A 9,660-nucleotide genomic window follows, 5' to 3' on the forward strand; every position below is an offset into this window, starting at 1 on the left:
ACATGGTCACAGATTTGACTCCGAGATCAACATCTTTTCAACCACCTACACATAAGGGACCGAGTGAGAATTCACTTCTCTGCAGCACAACCCACGTGTGTGATCAGGTCTGTGAGGTTGCTGGTGAGGTGGATCTCTCGACTCTTTCTAACGGGAGTTTGGAAATGAAGTCTCTGACACTCCAGGTCTCAGTGAATTGGCATCTAAGAAGGTGTCTGAGGACCTTTCAGCAGGGTCTGAATGACAATGGGACAGAGTTCAAGGATTCGGTCCTGTAAAACCAGTCTCCATTTGGGACAATCCTCCTCCTTCTCTAGACCCTCAATTGCCAGGCCAGAGGCCCCTATCCTCCAAGAGGGAAACCTCAAGACCTGCACATATAGCCTTCACCACACGGCTCACGGAGGAGAAGAAGAGGGACTGCTGAAATTCCTGACAATTGTGTACCCCACAATCAAGCCAGTAGTGGAACTAGTCACCCCACTTCCATCAAGCACCCCAGTAGACAGGACGTATTCTTATCAACCTGGGTAATAACCACGAGACATATCCCAGCTTCATTCTCGGGAAAATTCATACTGTGGATAGCAGGTGTGTGCTTTCATCTATTGACGTGTACGTTCAGAAGCAGGGAATTGTCCTTCCCCCCATTCCAATATTTCCTCAGGGTTGATATTGAGGGCCTCGTCCTTGGTTGAATAGAGAGGCCTATTTTCATGGTTTGAGCTCTGGAATGAAATTTATTATCCCGTTCAAACTTAAGAGGCTTTCTTCTCCTGTTGGAAAAGACTGGACGTGATAAGCTCACTGGTCCCTTTCAGATATATCATAATCCAAAATCAAGCCTGAGCAGTGGATATTCACTCAGGAGCCTGTAGAGAATGGTGGCCATGAGAAGAATGCTGGAAAGAATACTTAACATCCAAGTGTCCAATACATCCAATGGATCCTCCTTTAATTTAGTATCAACATACAATCATAGTATCAATATACTATCAACATATGCAGCATACCCTGGCGTCAGGCCAGGAAGGAGAGAAAACTCTGGTACAAGTGTGCTGGTTTATCCCATTTGTGGGATATCCACCTTAAACCAAGACATTTCCTTGTAGCAATTATAATAACGTTGCCGGTTGCTTGAATCCACAGCTCCTTACCTCTCTTTCTCCTACTTTTGACCTCCTTCTCTCTAGCGCTCTCACTGTCCCCTCTGCCCCCCTTCAATTTCTCTTGAATCCTCCTGTTAGAAGTTAATCTGTGGTGATAATGGATGAAATATCTTAGCCACGAGAATGGTCCAAGTGATCCCACAGTCTCTTCTCCCTGTCATACTAGGTCTGAACACATATAAAAGCCGTGGTCCAGAAAGACTTCCTGTGCTTTGTGGAGAGACCCCAACAAGGTCATCCTTCCACAACACTTCCCATACTCAGCCCTTCCTATGGACACGCTGACCACTTCATATGTACTTCGGTCTCTAGGGTCCCATAATGGACTCAGAGAGCAACACACTTGAAACAACGTTCACATGAGTGCTCTCCCAAGAAATGGCTTCTCTGCAGCATTCCCTACCTGGTTCATGAGGTATTGAGGATTTGCTCGGGTGTGGATCTCTGGACTCGTTCTTAGGGGATATCGAATATGAAGTCTATGACTCCTCATGTCGCAATGATTGGGCATCCAAACAATGGTCTGAGCATCCTTGGCCACTGGGCTGGCCAACCGTAGCCCAGAGTGCAAGATGTCTGTCAACCAAAACCAGTCTCTATGGAATAGAACTCCTCATTCTCTAGCCTCAGGATTGTCAGGGACAGAGCCCACTCCCTTCCAGGATGGAACTTTCAATACCCTCAAATTGCAAGCATCATCACAGGGCTCCTGGAAGATCAGACAATCAACCCACCTTTCCTTCGTTTTGATTGTAGACACAACAAACACATTGACACTGGCCCCATTCACCACACTCCCAGGAAGCCCTCAATGCGAGGGAGGACTTGTTCTTATCCACCTGTGGAAAAGGCACCTGAAATAGACCGGTTATATCTCGGTTGAAATGCCTCTGTTTGGAGGCCTCCCCTGTGGCTTAGGCTATGCAAATATGTATTCAGAGGTGTGGAGCTGAAAATGCCCCATTGGGAGTTTTCATCCCTGGGTCTACATCCAGGGCCTCCTGCTTGGTGGAGAGCATTGGGGCATGGTTTCCTTGTTTGTGCCGTGGGAGGACTTTTTTTCAAATGGCCATGAAGGGCAATTCTTTCTTCACATGGAGGAACTCCCTTGAGGGATTCTGCCCACTGATCCCCTTAAGATATCACATGTTCCAACACAAAGCCTCTAGAATCCACATTTAGCTTTGGAGCCTGATGAGAGTGGTGGCTATGAGTCTACAGATGGAGATAATAGTGTTCATCCAAGAGGACCACCCATCTGATGGATCCTCCTTTCCATCAACTTCGACATACCTCCAGAGCAAGAGCTCCTGGTGTCCATCTTTGAACTCTCAAGGTTGGAGGGTGAGAATATCCCACATATGGCCCATCACACACCTCTATTCGCACAGAGAGGTTGTTTGGTCAAAAGGCTCCATGGGCATAGTATCAGTGCCATGGCCCCCTCTGGCACTACACCTTTGAGAAGGTAGGCAACTCCACACACTTGCCAACCCAATTGTCTCTAGCATTATGTATCTCTGATAATATATGTAGCATTCTGGGTCAAGTGCTTTCTCAGGCACTGCCTCACACGATTACACAGTATAGAGTGCGTTTTGGAGAGAAAGCTTGTCAGCCCAAACACCCAAACAAAAGTCCACTGGAGAGTGAAATCAAGGAGCGACTGAGGAAGAACACCCTATGAGCTGCCATTTCAATAGGAAGGGCCTAATCCGCTTAGGGAAAATAGAGCGTGTCATTTAAATTGACTCACACCTCGTGTCCTTTGAGAAGACATGGGTGCCCAGCAGGGAGAACAGCTTGCAACCGACATATTTCTAGAGACAGGCCAAGAATAAGTGAAAATCTCATGCAAGACTCCTGATATAGCCTTTGTGTCTAATAGTACCCGGAAACACAGACAAGGGATTGGGATTGACATTTTGCCCTGGAATGTGGCTTCAATCCAAATCTCATCTCTCTCTCTCTCTCTCTCTCTCTCTCTCTCTCTCTCTCTCTCACTCTCTCTCTCGGCTTCTTCCTCCTTCACATGCTCTCGAATCCTCCTCATCCAAGGTTATCTGTGCTGGTCCAGGTTGGCATATCTCAGCCAGGAGAGCCGTCAAATTCTTTCACCAAGATTTTCCATCAGTCGTCCAAACTCCTATCAAATATGAAAGCCTTTTTCCGGAAATAACACCTCTGTTTGTATGGAGATATTCCACCTTACACAATGTACCCCTATCTTACCCTTGTCAGCCCTTCACACTGACAGATAACCATCTCATTGCTATTGCGTTCTACATGGTCACAGATTTGACTCCGAGATCAACATCTTTTCAACCACCTACACATAAGGGACCGAGTGAGAATTCACTTCTCTGCAGCACAACCCACGTGTGTGATCAGGTCTGTGAGGTTGCTGGTGAGGTGGATCTCTCGACTCTTTCTAACGGGAGTTTGGAAATGAAGTCTCTGACACTCCAGGTCTCAGTGAATTGGCATCTAAGAAGGTGTCTGAGGACCTTTCAGCAGGGTCTGAATGACAATGGGACAGAGTTCAAGGATTCGGTCCTGTAAAACCAGTCTCCATTTGGGACAATCCTCCTCCTTCTCTAGACCCTCAATTGCCAGGCCAGAGGCCCCTATCCTCCAAGAGGGAAACCTCAAGACCTGCACATATAGCCTTCACCACACGGCTCACGGAGGAGAAGAAGAGGGACTGCTGAAATTCCTGACAATTGTGTACCCCACAATCAAGCCAGTAGTGGAACTAGTCACTCCACTTCCATCAAGCACCCCAGTAGACAGGACGTATTCTTATCAACCTGGGTAATAACCACGAGACATATCCCATCTATTGACGTGTACGTTCAGAAGCAGGGAATTGTCCTTCCCCCCATTCCAATATTTCCTCAGGGTTGATATTGAGGGCCTCGTTCTTGGTTGAATAGAGAGGCCTATTTTCATGGTTTGAGCTCTGGAATGAAATTTATTATCCCGTTCAAACTTAAGAGGCTTTCTTCTCCTGTTGGAAAAGACTGGACGTGATAAGCTCACTGGTCCCTTTCAGATATATCATAATCCAAAATCAAGCCTGAGCAGTGGATATTCACTCAGGAGCCTGTAGAGAATGGTGGCCATGAGAAGAATGCTGGAAAGAATACTTAACATCCAAGTGTCCAATACATCCAATGGATCCTCCTTTAATTTAGTATCAACATACAATCAATAGTATCAATATACTATCAACATATGCAGCATACCCTGGCGTCAGGCCAGGAAGGAGAGAAAACTCTGGTACAAGTGTGCTGGTTTATCCCATTTCTGGGATATCCACCTTAAACCAAGACATTTCTTTGTAGCAATTATAGTAACGTTGCCGGTTGCTTGAATCCACAGCTCCTTACCTCTCTTTCTCCTACTTTTGACCTCCTTCTCTCTAGCGCTCTCACTGTCCCCTCTGCCCCCCTTCAATTTCTCTTGAATCCTCCTGTTAGAAGTTAATCTGTGGTGATAATGGATGAAATATCTTAGCCACGAGAATGGTCCAAGTGATCCCACAGTCTCTTCTCCCTGTCATACTAGGTCTGAACACATATAAAAGCCGTGGTCCAGAAAGACTTCCTGTGCTTTGTGGAGAGACCCCAACAAGGTCATCCTTCCACAACACTTCCCATACTCAGCCCTTCCTATGGACACGCTGACCACTTCATATGTACTTCGGTCTCTAGGGTCCCATAATGGACTCAGAGAGCAACACACTTGAAACAACGTTCACATGAGTGCTCTCCCAAGAAATGGCTTCTCTGCAGCATTCCCTACCTGGTTCATGAGGTATTGAGGATTTGCTCGGGTGTGGATCTCTGGACTCGTTCTTAGGGGATATCGAATATGAAGTCTATGACTCCTCATGTCGCAATGATTGGGCATCCAAACAATGGTCTGAGCATCCTTGGCCACTGGGCTGGCCAACCGTAGCCCAGAGTGCAAGATGTCTGTCAACCAAAACCAGTCTCTATGGAATAGAACTCCTCATTCTCTAGCCTCAGGATTGTCAGGGACAGAGCCCACTCCCTTCCAGGATGGAACTTTCAATACCCTCAAATTGCAAGCATCATCACAGGGCTCCTGGAAGATCAGACAATCAACCCACCTTTCCTTCGTTTTGATTGTAGACACACAACAAACACATTGGCACTGGCCCCATTCACCACACTCCCAGGAAGCCCTCAATGCGAGGGAGGACTTGTTCTTATCCACCTGTGGAAAAGGCACCTGAAATAGACCGGGTTATATCTCGGTTGAAATGCCTCTGTTTGGAGGCCTCCCCTGTGGCTTAGGCTATGCAAATATGTATTCAGAGGTGTGGAGCTGAAAATGCCCCATTGGGAGTTTTCATCCCTGGGTCTACATCCAGGGCCTCCTGCTTGGTGGAGAGCATTGGGGCATGGTTTCCTTGTTTGTGCCGTGGGAGGACTTTTTTTCAAATGGCCATGAAGGGCAATTCTTTCTTCACATGGAGGAACTCCCTTGAGGGATTCTGCCCACTGATCCCCTTAAGATATCACATGTTCCAACACAAAGCCTCTAGAATCCACATTTAGCTTTGGAGCCTGATGAGAGTGGTGGCTATGAGTCTACAGATGGAGATAATAGTGTTCATCCAAGAGGACCACCCATCTGATGGATCCTCCTTTCCATCAACTTCGACATACCTCCAGAGCAAGAGCTCCTGGTGTCCATCTTTGAACTCTCAAGGTTGGAGGGTGAGAATATCCCACATATGGCCCATCACACACCTCTATTCGCACAGAGAGGTTGTTTGGTCAAAAGGCTCCATGGGCATAGTATCAGTGCCATGGCCCCCTCTGGCACTACACCTTTGAGAAGGTAGGCAACTCCACACACTTGCCAACCCAATTGTCTCTAGCATTAGGTATCTCTGATAATATATGTAGCATTCTGGGTCAAGTGCTTTCTCAGGCACTGCCTCACACGATTACACAGTATAGAGTGCCTTTTGGAGAGAAAGCTTGTCAGCCCAAACACCCAAACAAAAGTCCACTGGAGAGTGAAATCAAGGAGCGACTGAGGAAGAACACCCTATGAGCTGCCATTTCAATAGGAAGGGCCTAATCCGCTTAGGGAAAATAGAGCGTGTCATTTAAATTGACTCACACCTCGTGTCCTTTGAGAAGACATGGGTGCCCAGCAGGGAGAACAGCTTGCAACCGACATATTTCTAGAGACAGGCCAAGAATAAGTGAAAATCTCATGCAAGACTCCTGATATAGCCTTTGTGTCTAATAGTACCCGGAAACACAGACAAGGGATTGGGATTGACATTTTGCCCTGGAATGTGGCTTCAATCCAAATCTCATCTCTCTCTCTCTCTCTCTCTCTCTCTCTCTCTCTCTCTCTCTCTCACTCTCTCTCTCGGCTTCTTCCTCCTTCACATGCTCTCGAATCCTCCTCATCCAAGGTTATCTGTGCTGGTCCAGGTTGGCATATCTCAGCCAGGAGAGCCGTCAAATTCTTTCACCAAGATTTTCCATCAGTCGTCCAAACTCCTATCAAATATGAAAGCCTTTTTCCGGAAATAACACCTCTGTTTGTATGGAGATATTCCACCTTACACAATGTACCCCTATCTTACCCTTGTCAGCCCTTCACACTGACAGATAACCATCTCATTGCTATTGCGTTCTACATGGTCACAGATTTGACTCCGAGATCAACATCTTTTCAACCACCTACACATAAGGGACCGAGTGAGAATTCACTTCTCTGCAGCACAACCCACGTGTGTGATCAGGTCTGTGAGGTTGCTGGTGAGGTGGATCTCTCGACTCTTTCTAACGGGAGTTTGGAAATGAAGTCTCTGACACTCCAGGTCTCAGTGAATTGGCATCTAAGAAGGTGTCTGAGGACCTTTCAGCAGGGTCTGAATGACAATGGGACAGAGTTCAAGGATTCGGTCCTGTAAAACCAGTCTCCATTTGGGACAATCCTCCTCCTTCTCTAGACCCTCAATTGCCAGGCCAGAGGCCCCTATCCTCCAAGAGGGAAACCTCAAGACCTGCACATATAGCCTTCACCACACGGCTCACGGAGGAGAAGAAGAGGGACTGCTGAAATTCCTGACAATTGTGTACCCCACAATCAAGCCAGTAGTGGAACTAGTCACTCCACTTCCATCAAGCACCCCAGTAGACAGGACGTATTCTTATCAACCTGGGTAATAACCACGAGACATATCCCATCTATTGACGTGTACGTTCAGAAGCAGGGAATTGTCCTTCCCCCCATTCCAATATTTCCTCAGGGTTGATATTGAGGGCCTCGTTCTTGGTTGAATAGAGAGGCCTATTTTCATGGTTTGAGCTCTGGAATGAAATTTATTATCCCGTTCAAACTTAAGAGGCTTTCTTCTCCTGTTGGAAAAGACTGGACGTGATAAGCTCACTGGTCCCTTTCAGATATATCATAATCCAAAATCAAGCCTGAGCAGTGGATATTCACTCAGGAGCCTGTAGAGAATGGTGGCCATGAGAAGAATGCTGGAAAGAATACTTAACATCCAAGTGTCCAATACATCCAATGGATCCTCCTTTAATTTAGTATCAACATACAATCAATAGTATCAATATACTATCAACATATGCAGCATACCCTGGCGTCAGGCCAGGAAGGAGAGAAAACTCTGGTACAAGTGTGCTGGTTTATCCCATTTCTGGGATATCCACCTTAAACCAAGACATTTCCTTGTAGCAATTATAGTAACGTTGCCGGTTGCTTGAATCCACAGCTCCTTACCTCTCTTTCTCCTACTTTTGACCTCCTTCTCTCTAGCGCTCTCACTGTCCCCTCTGCCCCCCTTCAATTTCTCTTGAATCCTCCTGTTAGAAGTTAATCTGTGGTGATAATGGATGAAATATCTTAGCCACGAGAATGGTCCAAGTGATCCCACAGTCTCTTCTCCCTGTCATACTAGGTCTGAACACATATAAAAGCCGTGGTCCAGAAAGACTTCCTGTGCTTTGTGGAGAGACCCCAACAAGGTCATCCTTCCACAACACTTCCCATACTCAGCCCTTCCTATGGACACGCTGACCACTTCATATGTACTTCGGTCTCTAGGGTCCCATAATGGACTCAGAGAGCAACACACTTGAAACAACGTTCACATGAGTGCTCTCCCAAGAAATGGCTTCTCTGCAGCATTCCCTACCTGGTTCATGAGGTATTGAGGATTTGCTCGGGTGTGGATCTCTGGACTCGTTCTTAGGGGATATCGAATATGAAGTCTATGACTCCTCATGTCGCAATGATTGGGCATCCAAACAATGGTCTGAGCATCCTTGGCCACTGGGCTGGCCAACCGTAGCCCAGAGTGCAAGATGTCTGTCAACCAAAACCAGTCTCTATGGAATAGAACTCCTCATTCTCTAGCCTCAGGATTGTCAGGGACAGAGCCCACTCCCTTCCAGGATGGAACTTTCAATACCCTCAAATTGCAAGCATCATCACAGGGCTCCTGGAAGATCAGACAATCAACCCACCTTTCCTTCGTTTTGATTGTAGACACACAACAAACACATTGGCACTGGCCCCATTCACCACACTCCCAGGAAGCCCTCAATGCGAGGGAGGACTTGTTCTTATCCACCTGTGGAAAAGGCACCTGAAATAGACCGGGTTATATCTCGGTTGAAATGCCTCTGTTTGGAGGCCTCCCCTGTGGCTTAGGCTATGCAAATATGTATTCAGAGGTGTGGAGCTGAAAATGCCCCATTGGGAGTTTTCATCCCTGGGTCTACATCCAGGGCCTCCTGCTTGGTGGAGAGCATTGGGGCATGGTTTCCTTGTTTGTGCCGTGGGAGGACTTTTTTTCAAATGGCCATGAAGGGCAATTCTTTCTTCACATGGAGGAACTCCCTTGAGGGATTCTGCCCACTGATCCCCTTAAGATATCACATGTTCCAACACAAAGCCTCTAGAATCCACATTTAGCTTTGGAGCCTGATGAGAGTGGTGGCTATGAGTCTACAGATGGAGATAATAGTGTTCATCCAAGAGGACCACCCATCTGATGGATCCTCCTTTCCATCAACTTCGACATACCTCCAGAGCAAGAGCTCCTGGTGTCCATCTTTGAACTCTCAAGGTTGGAGGGTGAGAATATCCCACATATGGCCCATCACACACCTCTATTCGCACAGAGAGGTTGTTTGGTCAAAAGGCTCCATGGGCATAGTATCAGTGCCATGGCCCCCTCTGGCACTACACCTTTGAGAAGGTAGGCAACTCCACACACTTGCCAACCCAATTGTCTCTAGCATTAGGTATCTCTGATAATATATGTAGCATTCTGGGTCAAGTGCTTTCTCAGGCACTGCCTCACACGATTACACAGTAGAGAGTACCTTTTGGAGAGAAAGGTTGTCAGCCCAAACACCCAAACAAAAGTCCACTGGAGAGTGAAATCAAGGAGCGACTGAGGAAG

Source organism: Sus scrofa, chromosome Y (genome assembly GCF_054392235.1).
Source record: "Sus scrofa isolate SSC_HxYL_T2T_F1_AM1 chromosome Y, Sscrofa_HxYL_maternal_Yorkshire_Landrace_v2.0, whole genome shotgun sequence".
In the NCBI taxonomy this organism is placed as follows: domain Eukaryota; kingdom Metazoa; phylum Chordata; class Mammalia; order Artiodactyla; family Suidae; genus Sus; species Sus scrofa.